This window comes from Apus apus, chromosome 21 (genome assembly GCF_020740795.1).
Source record: "Apus apus isolate bApuApu2 chromosome 21, bApuApu2.pri.cur, whole genome shotgun sequence".
Classification (NCBI taxonomy): Eukaryota; Metazoa; Chordata; class Aves; order Apodiformes; family Apodidae; genus Apus; species Apus apus.
In genome coordinates this window covers 334,108-348,796 of record NC_067302.1, presented here as the reverse complement: position 1 = coordinate 348,796, position 14,689 = coordinate 334,108, and positions in this window count along the sequence as shown.

The window sequence follows — 14,689 nt, the reverse complement described above, 5'->3', positions numbered from 1 at the left end:
GGGGGCATTACTGGCGACATTATTGGGGTATTTTATGTGTTGCTTTGACCCTTGTCTTGAATTATTCCCAGATGTCAATTTTAACTGGCAAGTCATGACATTACTCTTCTGTTGCATCTGAGCCATTCAGTACCCCAATGAAGAACATTTGCTTCTCAAGAAAAGAGAGAAACAAACGGATTTAAACTTTCTCTAAAGAAAACTATTGCCGGACCTCTAAATATCCAAATCAAAATACCTTGCTCCTACTTGCTTTACAGCATTCCAAACACAGACTATTGAGGAAGTTAAACTTCAGTGGTCATACTCCTCCCTTTGTCTTCTACTCCTGTCTGGTGTCTTTCAAGTGTATTATGTCAGAATGTAAAGAGAAAGCTGAGCCTTCCCATACTTTGCTGGCGTGGGTCTGGGCTATGTTTGCATGGTTTGAGTTGTGACCTGAATTGAAGTGAGGATATATATCTGGTTCCCAGAAATGGGTTTACCCCAGTGTCAGGATGTTCCTTTCAAATTAATAGAATTGGTCATAAATAAATTTAAAAGTGCTTTTCAAAATTAGTATTTAGTATCTTAAAGCCCTTTTTGTTTTTTTGTTTTTTGTTTTTTTTTCTTCTTCCTAAAGTTAGTGGGGCCAAATTCTGTCCTCTCTTGAGCAGTGAAGTCAGAGGGGTATTGCCTGGGTATACATTTCAGACTTTTGCTTGTGGTAAGGATCTGGCTTGTAATTTTGTTTTAATACAAAGATTTGCTGTCCTATCATTATGATTTTGTAGTAATTCTGTAGCTTTTGTGGTGTTGAGCAGACCCTGTAGTCCCAATAATTACACCTTTTCAGTAGTCATTGTAAAAGGGGTCTGGTACAAGGGAGCTTAATTGGAATAAGATTTAACTTACTCTCTATCCTGGAAGAAAGACAGTGTTTACATACTGCAGGTCTCCAAGTGTTAGCCCAGGAGAGGTGAAGTGGCAGTGCATGCTCATGGGGGGTGTGGGGAGGAAGGGAATTACTTCAATTAGAATGTTTACAAAACGAATAAGGAACAAAAATGTTAAAATTGTCTTCCTTGAGAACTGTAAATCTGCATCTTGTGTTTATTTCTGCCCAAATAACCATTTATCCTGATATTTTTATTCAATGTGAGAAGTGAAATAACTTTTTTTATAATTGAAAATTAAACTCAGTAGAAGTTTATTACAAGATTCTTCCATTTACATGACTTACGGATACTCAGATTCACCATTTAAATTTGCAGCAGTGCTTTACTGAATCCTTAAGATAACATGTACTACAGCTTCCTCATGTAGTGGTGGATACTGAACTTGAAGAACTTTACAAAATTACTGAAAAAATTATTGCACAAAGATACTGTAGCACAGTGGAAAAAAAAATCTACCATGCCTGATGACAGATACTCGAGGGAAGAATTTTGCGCTGTCTTCTCAGCACTGTTTTGATACATAGTCAAAACATAAAATAAATTTAAATTTATTCTGTGCATCTGTTTTGATCATTTCTTCAGTATATTTTAGCAAAAATCTTCTTACATGTTGAAAACGGATTTCAACTTGCAAGCCAATATTAAACTTCTATGAGCATCCTGCTGGCGCTGGAGGAGGAGCCATGAAATGGGATTTTGATAGTCATTTGATCACTCATTTATAGCAGTTGCTTAAATGTCTGTATTGATAAGGTGTTGGACTTAAAAATAAGTAGGTTGCTAGATTCCTAGCAATTCCAAAACTTGAGCACAAGATTTTTGTAGCTATTGTGTTATTATAGACTTTCACATTATTAACAAAATCAATTTAATAAAATTTGGCTTTTAATTTTACTAATTCATTAACATAGTCTGCATTTTTCAAAGTGTTAAAGGTTTGATTTTTCGTAGCAATTGTTGGTTTTCAGGACTTAGTTATTAGGCTACAGAAACTAATGACAACTGCATCAATTTAAACCATTTCAAAATAAGATCACCACATGATTTTGGTGACTCTTTATAAAAACCTGAGCACTTTTTGTTCTCTGCGTTTGGACATGAAGCCCATTTCTGTATTTTGAACTACACAGAAAAAAATACAGAAGGCACTCTTATTATAAGGCTAGCAGAAAAATAAATGTGAAGTTTTGAGCAAAAAGGCTTAAACCTCTTAGTAAAACGTGTTTGGCACCTAGACGTCTAGGACACTAATGCAGATATATGTATTTTCAGCAAGACTTGACTGTTAACCAAAAATGATGGTGGCCCATACCTAGAAAATCCAGGACCCTGTCCTACAAATCTGTAATGAATAATCTTTGTGCATGACTTGAGTTGGGATACTTGTGTGATTACAGATTGCTTGTACAAGGAAGGTTTGCCAGGTTGAATTGTCATTCACATGAACTACTTAAGTAGTTCAGAGCCTTATAGAAAGAGTGTACCAAGTTGTGTTTCCTGTTTTTATCTAAATTAAAAGTTAGAGCTTCTGTTAACTTAGAATTTCAATTAAGCTGTTGTAGTCTATTGGCTTAAAATGTCTTTTGAAACCCAGAGTGGCTAAGTTGAGCATATATTAGTTGATAAAATGTGTAGAGTAGGGGGGGAAATAATTTGTATTAACAGGAAATCTTAAGGTTTTGTTCTCATTGAAACAAAATGGTTGAGGTGGATCTGCAATATTTGGTTATTGATCAGGAACTCTTGAAATTTTAGAACAGGACAATCCCTCTGAAGAAATGTTGTAACAACTTGGAGGTTACCAGAAGCTCTGAAAGACAATTCAGAATACCTTGCATCATGTTTTCTGATGTCCAGAAATCTGCAAGTGTCAATTTTGTATTTTAACTCCTTCCTTTTACCTGACTATCAGGGAAGCGTGGTTGAGGCTGACCTGACATGTCATGATGTCGACTTGCTAGGTGGGGTTCGCAAGGGACATAAACCTTGGAGTTATCGGTAAGACAACTTTCTTTCTCATTTCCTTCAGTAAGAGTAAAGGGCTGGGGTGGGAGGAGGGAGGATGTGAGCTCCACAGACCAAATCACTGGAATGTTGTTGAAAATCTGCCATTACATGGAGAGATTCCAAGCACTGAAGGTAAAGGATGAAATTAAGTTTGTCCAAGAGGAGCATGGCATAGGTTCTTATAACTGAAATAGATTTGAAAATAAAGATGACCTGCACTTGAAAACTGGATGCTATGTTAGGGATGCTGGAAGCATAAAAGATTTTGAACTTTTTAATTTGTAAGTAAATCTAGGTATGGGTTGGGCTTTTTTTGCCCCCACCATGAACAAGTAAAGAATTTAGACCACACTTCTTCAAAGAAGAAGCATACTGTTAAGAAATGTGTCCAGGTCGATCTCTTGTAAAATAGTAAAATTTTATCTTGAAAATGACAACAAAACCAGCATCTTGTGAGTTTGGAGCATTTAGTTATTGAACGCAATAATGCTCAGAAGGCATTAATTGAGAGAGAACTGCTGTTAAATGAAACACAGTTGTAGCCAATGCCATTAGAAAACCACTGGTTTCAGTCATCTTTGTGGAAGGCATGGTATGTTGGTGTGAGACGAATAGCAAAAGCTGCAGAACAGATTTGCAAAGCAAGGCTGAAATACTTGGAAATGTTGAATCCTTCGTGGCATCTGCTCATCCTGCACATCAAGACCTTTCTTTTCCTGACACTGTTTATGCAGTACTTGGCAGGGAGCAGAGAAGTCAGGAAGAGCTTACTAGGCTATAGGAGCATTCCAGGTTCAGTCATTCTTTAGTGTGGAACTGAATAGCTTCACAATTCTGACACCAACTACAGAAGAAATTGAACTGGTGAGTATAGATACTTTGTAACTTTTTCAGATAGGAATGATTTTTTTTTAGTTCCAGATAAACTTTGCTTGGTACACCTTGATCTGAGAGCAGTTCTGATCACACAGAGCCATCGGTGTGGTTTCACTTGAAAGATCTTAAGCAGAAATAAGGGGATCTCTAGTTCTGGATTCTCCAATCTGCATGGTCACATGGAGTTACTGATGGTAAGAAGTGTAGTAGGACTTGTTGAACATGCTCAGGTGACCTGTCTCTTGGATTTGAAGCAGATGTCAAGGTTGTTACATTGGAACAAAAAACTCAAGTATATTGGGTTTTGCACATACGGAATTTGGAGATGACTGAAGGAATGCAGTGGGTCTTTCTTTCTCCTTTCATAAAATAGAAACATCATTCTACTGGTGAGGTTTATGAATGTAAAACACAGCTCTGAAATGTATTTCTGCTAAATTGTATTAAATGCAAAAAAAAAGAAGGAAAAGCAGACCAGGCTTTAGTTCTGCCCTCCTTGTTTCAAGTGCAGCTTCACTGTTTTTCTTCCTTAGCACCAGTGAGCATTTAGTCATGTTAATTTTCCTGTTGAACTTTTTGCAGAGCTTGTGTAAAGGAGTGGGTACACAATTACTTCTTTCTCCTTTTGAATCTTCACAGCAGCTTCTGTGAGAGGTGGTTGTATTTCCACTTTATTTTAAAGGTTGTGTATCTGTGCCTGTTTACGCTGACATTATTCTGATGTACCGTCAGACCTTTGGAATTTGGTGTGCAGAAAATGTATATCCAGTTGGAATGTAAGAGGGAATGTGGTGTAAGCATCAGTTTTGTGATAGGAAAGGAAATCTAATTCTGGAGAGCATTCAGCTGTCTTAGGACTGTCCTCTTTTTAAGTTCTCTGCTGTGCTGCTTGAACTTCTACAGAAAAGATGCTAAGGTGAGAAACAAATTCAGTTTGTTGAACCAGTGAGGTGGAGAATTAATGTAGCTTTTTGCTGGTAGTACCTATAGAACAAACACCAAAAAAGATCAGAACACCTTGTTTTAAACTTTCATGGCTGTTTTATCAAGACCAGAGATGTCAAACTCATCCTTGTGCATCTTCAGTCAAAATCAATTGCAATTACAGATTTTTATCCCTGTTCTGGGGAACTCTTTGCTCTTCAGTCTGCTCAGCGCTGGCAGTAGCAACACTGAGATGACAGGAAGAGGTGTTCTTCCTGCTCTCAGGACTGTGCATCCATGAGCTTGTAGCAGCTTGGAAGAACCATTGCAGTGAGCTGTGTTTTCATGCCAGTCTTTACTGAGGGACTTCTGCTCTGTAACGTGAGAGTACTGGAGCCAGTTTGCAACTTACCTGCAAGAACTTAATGTGTGGAAATGTTCCTGATCTCAACATCCCAGCCATCTCAGTTAATACAATTTTCCCAGAGGTTCTGGCTGAGGTCGGGGGCAGGTGCTGGTCTCTTCTCACAAGTAACTGGTGATGGAACCAGAGGCAATGGCTTCAAGCTGCACCAGGGGAGGTTTAGACTAGACATTGGGAAGAATTTTTCACTGAAAGGGTTGTCAGACATTGGAACAGGCTGCCTAGGGAGGTGGTTGAGACACCATCCCTGGGATATCACTCATGGATGGACATGGTAGAATAGGGTTAATGGTTGGATTGAACAACCAGCAGTAGTAACTGTGTACGAAATATGCATTCCGATCCTCCCCAAGATTCCTGTTTCCCTGGTTCAAGCTTGTTTGCTGGCTGGTATTGTGTGCTCAGGTTTTCAGGTTGCTTCCAGATGGAGGGGTAGGAGCAAATATGTCGTGCTTTTTTTTTTTTTTTTCCTTGTGAAGGTATTGGGAAAAGGAGAGGTAGAAAAAACAGCTGACAAAGTCTAAGCTGCACCCTGTTATCAGCAGCTGTGAGGGGTTCTGCTTTTACTTAGAAGAAAAAATTCCTCTTTTTAGCCTTTTTTTTCAGATAAAGTTCATATTGAAGAGCTTGTGCTGATCTGGTACTTCTCACCAGTCTTTGTTGCAGAGCTCTTCTGTGAGCTTGCACTGAGTGGGAGGTGTACTGGAAACTGCCTTTCTGAGGGCTGGTATGTACTTAAGAGAGGGTTTTTTTTCAGTGTGAAGAAATAAATTACTTTGTGAAATTAAATAAGTACAATTACACTGTTAAATGCAGAACAAACTTCCTGTGAATGTCTTTAGGCAGGTTGTAGGCATTGTGCATTGGATAGGAACAGTCTGGTGAGATATCTGCGAGCCAGCTGAGCCTTCTATGCAATTGCACACCCTTTTCCTTCCAAAGGTGAACCTAATTGATTTAAGTGCTCCATGTTAGTGGATCAGTTGCACACAAGAGGCTTTAACATCTTTGTAATACTCTAATGCACAGATAAATGTGTGGCTTAGCTTTTGCATGCCAGGCCTCAACAAAGTTTAGTTTTTCCTTTGAAAGTGTAAGAAAGTCTCTTGTGGAGTCTTGGACAAAATTATTTTTGGCTACACTCAGGTGTTACTGCACAGACTCTTCAGCTCTGATTTCTTTAAAGGGTGGATGTGTTCTGACTAGTACCATGTCTGGTGAATTGCCTTGAACTAAAGTAGTCCTAATTTTTAGTCTTGAAATGAGATTCTATCCTGCTGCACTTGTTTGCAGCTTACCTTTGTTGTGAGTGCTGTGTTGAGGACATCAAAGCTGTGCACTAGTATCTTGCACACTGATGAGTTACCCTGTTCTTTGGCTGCTAGTTGCATTCTACGTGCATGATAGAGATATGATTAGTTCTTTTCTATCAACTTCTGAAAATCTTCTGAACTTTCATAAGGAATACTTCTGAAAGTGTGGGAGCAAAAGAGAGCAATGGCTTGGTATGCTGGGCTCTACAGAAGTTTGTGATACCAGGAAGCTGCCTAGAAAAGTTATGTTAAACTAGCTGGGAGGGATCTCCAGATAGGCAGGAGGCAAATTTAATTAGCTATGGTTTTAGAACCCTTTAAATTATTATTTATATTCTTGGTTATAGTAATTGTTTCCTTGAAACATTGGAGAACCAGTTGCTTAAGTTTGTTGGCAGAGCTCTAAGAATGGTGTCTTTAAAAATACTGTTATAAAAAATTACATGGGTCAGGCAAAAAACTTTCTGCTCCAAATAAGCATTAAGTACTTGTATTAAAACCTAAAAGAATATAACCTAGTTTACTTGATTTGTACAGTTTCTATGCACAAATACAGTTTTCCAGTTGTGTGATCATTATCCAAAACTGGCTACTGGAATTTCAGTACTTTCAGTGGACAACTGGGTGAACAGAAGTTCTGACAGCTTGTAAAAAAGGATCCTGGATGTCTTACTTGAGATGAGAGAGAAAGAGAGCAGACTGTGGGGAAGAATCAGACCCTAATGGTTAACAGTTCTGGATAGTATGTAAAAGGCTGCTTCTAACCCTTTTTCAGGGCTTTTCCAGTTTCAAAATGTAGCAGTTTGCAAAAAGCTGTAATAACCTTGTCTCGGTTGAAAGTCTGTGAAGTGATCCTTTGATGGCATCAGATTGAAAAGCCAGTGGATTATTTTCCCAGTTAGTTAACAGTGCTTTGCAGATCATCTTAAAACCCCCTCAAAACCAGCCAAAAAAACCCTGAAAAAAACCAAAGCACCAAAGAAGGAAAGCCCAGGTGGCCGTGCCACAGCACACTTCATCGTGGGCATCTTTACCTTTTGTATCTGCGGAGAGCAGAGCGGTTTGCAGTAGTGGTCCTGCAGGTGGGTGTTCACTGCTCAGGCTTGTCCACTGGTGCTGCTGTTCAAGACCATCCAGCTGATCATATTTCAATGAATAGTTATTGGCATGGATGATGGCTCTAGTCAGACGTTAAGTTTGTGGATTCTTATATGGATAGCATGAGAATATTTTGCAGCTAAGAAAGCGGTCTGTAGGCTTTTTTGCAGAGTTGAATACACAGGTCAGAAGAAACAAAAATAGTTGCAGGTTGAAGAGGGAAATCCTTAGCAGTGTTTTACAGTGAACCCGCTTGCGAGCAGAATCTCTTGGCAACTTCTGATTCAAGTTGGAAGTGGTATTTGACCATCAGTTCTCTTACCCCTTGTGAAAATGAAATATAGTCGCTGCTTGCTCTGAGACTCTGCAAATCAATGGGTACTAGAAGGGACATTGAGTTTAAGGTTCCTGAGAAATGAGGACACATAAAGCTTCGATTGTAGTGTTTGTAGCTTCTCTCTTCTATGCTTTGCTGTCTCTTCTTGGATCAGATGTGCATCTCTGCTTCTCGGTGTTTGCAGAAAGGAAGGAAGATACCTGCAGCATTTTGGGTGTGTAGAGCCAGGAAGCTACAGTTGTAAGGTTTGAGGTGGATATGAATGGCCCTTGTTATTTCCTCATGAGGTTTTGGGTATATAAAGGCCAGAATGGTCCAGGATTATTTTCTCTGAATTTCATGGTTATTATTATCTTAAAGGCATGACAACTTGAGTTAGTAATTTTGTCAGAATTTCTAGATGATACATTGAACGGGAGACATGCACTTACTAGCTAATTTTGAAAATTTTTTGCTCACTTTAGGCAAGTAAATATTAATTACTCCTCATGTCTGCAAATCATTAAAACATTTTCTTTAATGTTGCTTGTAAACATTAAATATTTCCCAAAATGTTACCTTCTGTGGAATTATTCATTGCTGGAGTGGCTCTTGGTTGGACAGTTTTTAGCCTTTTCTCTCCTGCCAAATGATGTCTCAGCTCTGTGCCTTACGAGAGTGTTCAGAAGGGTGTGCAGTGCAGCATGTGTCATCTAAAGGTCACAAACCTGTTTCACTGGACCAAAGGAGGATATGTGCAGCAAGACTGTCTTCCACCCTGCTGGAGGCTGTTCAGGTGTGAGAGGCAGTTCCACAAATGTAGGTGGTCTTCTCTTTGATTGGAAATAGCTTAAAAAACCCTTTTAGCAATGGAGCTGAGGTTTAAATTAGAAGCAGCTAAAGAGCACCAAATGTCTGGCTGTATCAGTATAAGTTACTGAAATGAGATAAACGTGCAAGTGCTGGAGTAGCTCAGTGATTTTTTTAGTATAATACAAGATCTGTGTTGTGTGGGAGTGGCAGAGTGTTCATATGCGTGGAAGAAGAGTGCAGTTGTCCAGCTCTTAGTTGCTGTGACTAGCTCCACCACTCCCTCAACCAAGAAACAGTAATCCTGGATTTTAAAATTGAATTTAAGAAATAAATTTAAAATAATTGTTCTTCTGTTATAGTACAAAGTTCAGAGACTAGCGTGGAGAGTTTAGTGTCCAATTCTGAGGCAGGATTCAACATCCTTCTTCGCAGGGGCAGCACTTAGAATGTTTATTCCTTTAATGCAACTCTTTCTCATTTGCTTGAACTTGTAACATTAATTCAGTGTATTCTGTTTTCCAGTGTGTTTGGGATTGAGGTACGATAACCTAGCTTCTCATGAAGACTCTTCTGCAAGGTAGAGATTTTTGACAGACTGAGGAAGATTGAATATTTTTTGTTAGGCTTGTCTTGTTTGAGTGGGCAGGTGTACAAATGGAAAGTGTGTCATGGTAAGTTGGTTTTTTTGAGCATAAAGTTTTCCTACAGGGTTAGTCTTCCTTCAGTGCTGTTTGTATGAGAGAGAAGAGTTGAGGTGGATTAGCTGGGAAAGCTTTCTGCGCAATACTGCAGAAAGATTAAACTTGAGAAAAACCAATGTAAAGAGAAAGCTGTATATTAGACCACTTTAACTAGTCATCTCCTTTTTTACTGCACTTTAATTTCCCTTCTGAAGGTCTTTTAGCAGTGGGGGATGTAGTTTGTCTCAGAGGTGTGTAACTGGTTGGAACAGGTATTTTGTGTTTGAGTGCAAGTAGGTCCTGCACACTCAGGGGGGCTGGACTTATGTGACCATTAAAGGTCCCTTTCAACCCTGCACTTTCTGTGGTTCTAATCAACAAAACTGGGTTCACTCATTTCACACCACAGTGGGAGAGTTCCCATTACCTAGGAAGTGGCAGTAATCCTTCAACATACAAAATAACAATAGTAGTGTCCAACCTTTCTGGCTTACTGTCCTCAGGCTCGAGCTCTGCATTGTGGGGAGCCTCAAGGTGCCTACAGCAAGCTCTTGAAGGAGGACAGTGACAGTTCCCTTGGGGATCCTACCACCCTTGTGGTGCTTTCTTCCTCCTTCTGCACTTCTGTCTGGCATGAAGTGGACTCTGAATAACTATCAAGAAACTTCTGGTTTCTGAATAAACCCTTAATTAAGGGGAATCGGCCAAGGTAGGAATATGGTTAATAAAAAAAATATGTTAAGTTTGTTTGCATTTCATTTTTATGTTGTCACTGGAAGGGACCATTATAAAAGCAGAATGCATTGAACCATGCAACACAGTGTCTTAAAGAATCCATGTCTGTTAAAATACAGACACAACAGTAGTATGAAAAGTGAGTAGAGCAGTACTTGACATCAGTATTTCTGGAACACCACATTGTTCATCTTTTTAATCACCTTCTTCCTTTCAAAGAGATTGGACTTTAGCAACATTGTTTACTGATCTTACACACCCAGCTGTTACCTTACATGGATAGACCTATTTCTTCCTGCTTGCATTTTAGTTTTTAAGGTGCACATCATAGATGTTACATTAACGATTGGAGTAAAATCTCTCAAGTTGATGGATGTATTGCCCTTCTAACCCTTATGTTTGTGTTGATAACCAGTATTAAGTTATAACAGCTTGGAGAACTGCACATTTGTTGTATCCAGTGTAGCAGGAAAAGAAATGAAAGATAGTCTCCCTGAAAAGGTGTAAAGTACAAAAACAAGCTTACTGAAAAGAATGAAAGAACCATATTCTCCTGATATCCTTGTGCTGAGTACAAGGTATCACTTACGGATCATTCCCTGTAGTTGAAGAAGTCTGTCCTTCCTTCCTGCTGGTCAGATTGGAGAGGTTCATCCAGACTTGATGTAATTGGAAACGAGTTTCAGTAGAAGTTTCAACACCCAAGCAGTGGATTTTTTTAGTTTGATTTTATGAACTGGAAGTACATTGGTTACATCTTGGTGTTACATTGGCCCATCCTTGGAAACTTTCAGGGTCAGGTTGGATAGGGCTCAGAGAGGCCTGATATGTTTTTTTTTTCTCTTCAGTGAACTCTTTTAGCCAGCAGCAAGTTTTCCGGCCAGTGGACCGATAATGCTGGGATATTTATGTTACAGCTGAGAGACCCAGGACACTTCGCTCTGCTTGTATGCTACAGGAGCAGAAGAGTTATAACTGCAGCCCCCCTGTAGGGAGGAGCGGACCAGATGGACAGCAAATTGACCCAAGTATTCCATTCCATGTATCCACGTGAGCTCAGTGTGAGGTCAGGGATAAGCCCCTTCCTGCTTCTTCTCCCCTTCTCTCCCTTCCATGGCTGGTGTCCAGGGAGGACTCTGTCTGTCCATCCCCATTGATCCCCAGGCCCGTGCATCCCTGCCCCTCATCCCTCTCCCCTCAGCTCCTGGCTGCTCTGCCCTCTCTCCAGCAGCTCCGGGACATTTTGGGGCTGCTCACAGCTCAGGAGATGCCGGGGGAGCTGCTGGGGTGGGGAGGCAAGAGGGGTTTGCACATTCCTGCACACACTTGTATGTAATTAATGCTTTTTTTCTTGTATCATTAGTCTTTAATTCAAGATGCCTAGTTTAGTTTTCGATCCGGGAAGTGTCTCTCCTTATCTCTCTCCGTCTCTATGTGGGTAGGAGTGGGAGGGGATCCAGATTATTATTGTTGCTGGTTTAATTACTGATCCTGAGTCAAACCCTGACACAACCCAAACCATTGTATGATTCTGTGTTTGTTTGTGTTTGGCAGGCAGACACCCCTTCCCAGAAGGAGTCATTGAGCTAAGGGTGCCATAAGGAAGGTGCTAGGAATTGAGCAGGAAGGCTAAGATGGTAAAATAGTTGAAATGATTTTAGGTGTCCAGCTTCAAGCACAGGAAGGTCATGATGTGTTGTTTCCCAGCTGAGGACAGAGCTGGCAAGTTCTTTTTTTGTCAGTTTCTTTGGTGCTCATGCACAAGGCTAGAAAAACAGTGATGGAGTGGGATGTGTACCCAGCAGATAGTGCTGCCATCTCTGCCAGCTGAAGATGGGGAGTAAAGCACAGATCTGGGTGGGTGAGTGAGGGATTTCCACCCAAAGACTGGAAAGACGTCAGGATGTGGCATGTTTTGTGTGTTACAGGATCTTTCGGGAGGACTGTGTTGTCTAACTCTGTGCTGTGAAATCAGCTGGTAGTCGGAGGAACTCGCTGTTTGACTTGAATCTCTGAATAATGTATCTGAAGAACACGTTTGGACTGTGTGCTCCTGGAATGAGTCATCTTGCATTCCCAGCAGTGTGCCCATCACAAAACCAGACCTTATTAGAGTGCTTCCACTTTTGAGATGTGTAAGTCAGGCAAGTAAAGTGATCTCAGATTTCTGAAGCAAAAATGCCTATGAAGTCTCTGAAAATCCTGGCTTGCAGTAAAACTTTTCAGAAGAACTTTCCCACATGCAGTAACATCAAAGTTGCATTAGAAGAAGTCTGATGTGTTCAGATAATGTAGTTTAAGTCTTCTGTGTTCTTAGGTCTTACATTTTTCTAAATAAAGTAACGGGACAAAGTAGCAACAGTATTTGGGCTGGGAGAAGAAAGCCTGACAAGTTGCTGCTTTTTAAAATTTTTTTTTAAGAAGGTACCTTTTTTTTTTTAACAAGGGAATGCTTGTTGTGGGCTGTATCTTTCCATTTTTAAAATCTTTTTTTTTTTGCTGTTCAATTAGATCCACTAGGAGGAGGGCAACCTTTGTAAGTGAGAATACAGGGTGAACTGTTTTACAAGTGTATGGTAAAAATAACAGTGATGGAACAGCCTTTTCTGGGTGTGAAATCTGAACTTGAAAAAGTAATAAGTTGATTGTAGGCTTCATAACTAGCAGAGGAGTAGCAAGTAATAACATTATGTCTGTGCTATCTTCTATAGCTGTGTGTGTTTCGGGCTGATGTTCTGCAAGCTTGAAATGAAAAGTAATTGTGTTTCACATCTCTAACCATCGTGTATTTCTTAAAACGCTTCCAATAATGAGTAAATTAATGCAGGACAGACCAGGGATGTTTTGTATAACTCAATAAAAATGTGTATCTCTCAGGTACTGAGTGGGATCTGGCAACAGACATGGTGAGCTTTGCTCTTGATGTAACAGGAGTAATTCACATTGACTCTCTTGGCATTTGCTGTGTTGGAAGGTGAAGATCAGATGGTGGTGCCTGAATTTATGAATCTTCTTTGCACTGAGGGACTGCAGTATATAAATATGTCAGAGGACCTCCAGGAGGAAGCATGGAGCTGGCAAAACCACACTGATCTCAAACACAGACTTCTCTTTGATGTACAAAAATGTACTGCTTGTGTTAGCAGTAAATTCTTCTCAGTTCCAAATTGAGTCCACAAAGTCTTTGGTGAGAAAAAACCCCACCATCAGACTTTAATACCAAAAGACTGGGAATTACTGCAGTTACTTATATAGATGGGATTGCTTGAAAAAAAATTGAGATGTAATATGTGATTAAACATACATTTGCTTGTTATACTCCTGGTTCAGACCTGTCATAACAATTCAACCAGTGCAGGTGTGTTACTGCTGTCTGGAAGGGGATGTCTGATGGCAGAATGAAAGGAGAAGCAGGCATCTATGGCTGTGTAAAATGATTTGTTTTTTTCCACTAGTTGTCTAAATAAAATGAGATGTTTTAGAAATAAGATTTGATTGAACAGCAATCAGAAACTAGGCTCCAAATAAGTTAAACCTCATATTTTTTATTTGATATCTTCAGGATGCAAATGCCTGGTCGCTTTTATCTACTAGTAATGTTTTAGCTTCCATTCTCATCTTGTGTCTTGAAATCCCTGAAGAATATTCATGATGCACTGTGAATTGAGATGTCTGGTAAGTTGTCTGTCTTTATGCCTCTGGAGAAGTTTGATTGTAGGCTTTTCTGAAAAGACTTCATTTCTGCTCAGTCTAGTGTTACAGCCTGTGTGGACATAGCAATATACTGCAGTTGTGGCAAACTGTCAAGTGAATTGGATCTTGGATGTACTTTTAAATTTATAAAACTTGCAAAGTAAATGTTAGCTATGGGTGAATGGCAGCCTGTGGCACTGCTGTGGCACTGCTGTGGAAGTGCTGCTTCTCACCTGCTTACTGATCGTGTCAGCTGACATTTTGCAGAAGAGCAAATGGGAAGGTTTTACTAGAACACCAAATACTGATTATATCATTGTTTCTTGTGCTGGGGAGCATGTTCTCAGCATAATGCCTGAAATAATGAAGATTTACTTCATTACTTGAGTCAAGCTTAATTTTAGCCCAGTGCTTTTTGAATTCAAATGACTCAGGCAAACCTTTGTTTTGAAATATTATTGCTTCTCACAGTTGGCACACAAATGTCAATTGTACCCTGATTTAACAAATCCCAGCATTCCAGTAGGTGGCTTCCATGTCCCTTTTGAAACCTATGTGAGGGGGGTGGAGAGAAGAAAAAGTAACTGACAGATAGAGAAGTGGGACAAAAGATTATAGGACTCTCTAGTTTCTTTTCAATATTAATTGTTGTATTTTTTCAGTATTTTTCATTTTCTAGGTTGTCTGGACTTGAGCTTTGGCCCACTCAACCTTTTATGGTTCCTCATGCACTCCAGTCAGCACTGTCAGAAGGCTTGGCTCATATTTCCCTTGCAGTTTAGAATGGATTCTCCTTTAAAATTTAAACAAAAAAGAAAAAAAGGAACTGAGTATCTCACTTTTTCCTGGATTTCTATACTTAAAAATTGAAG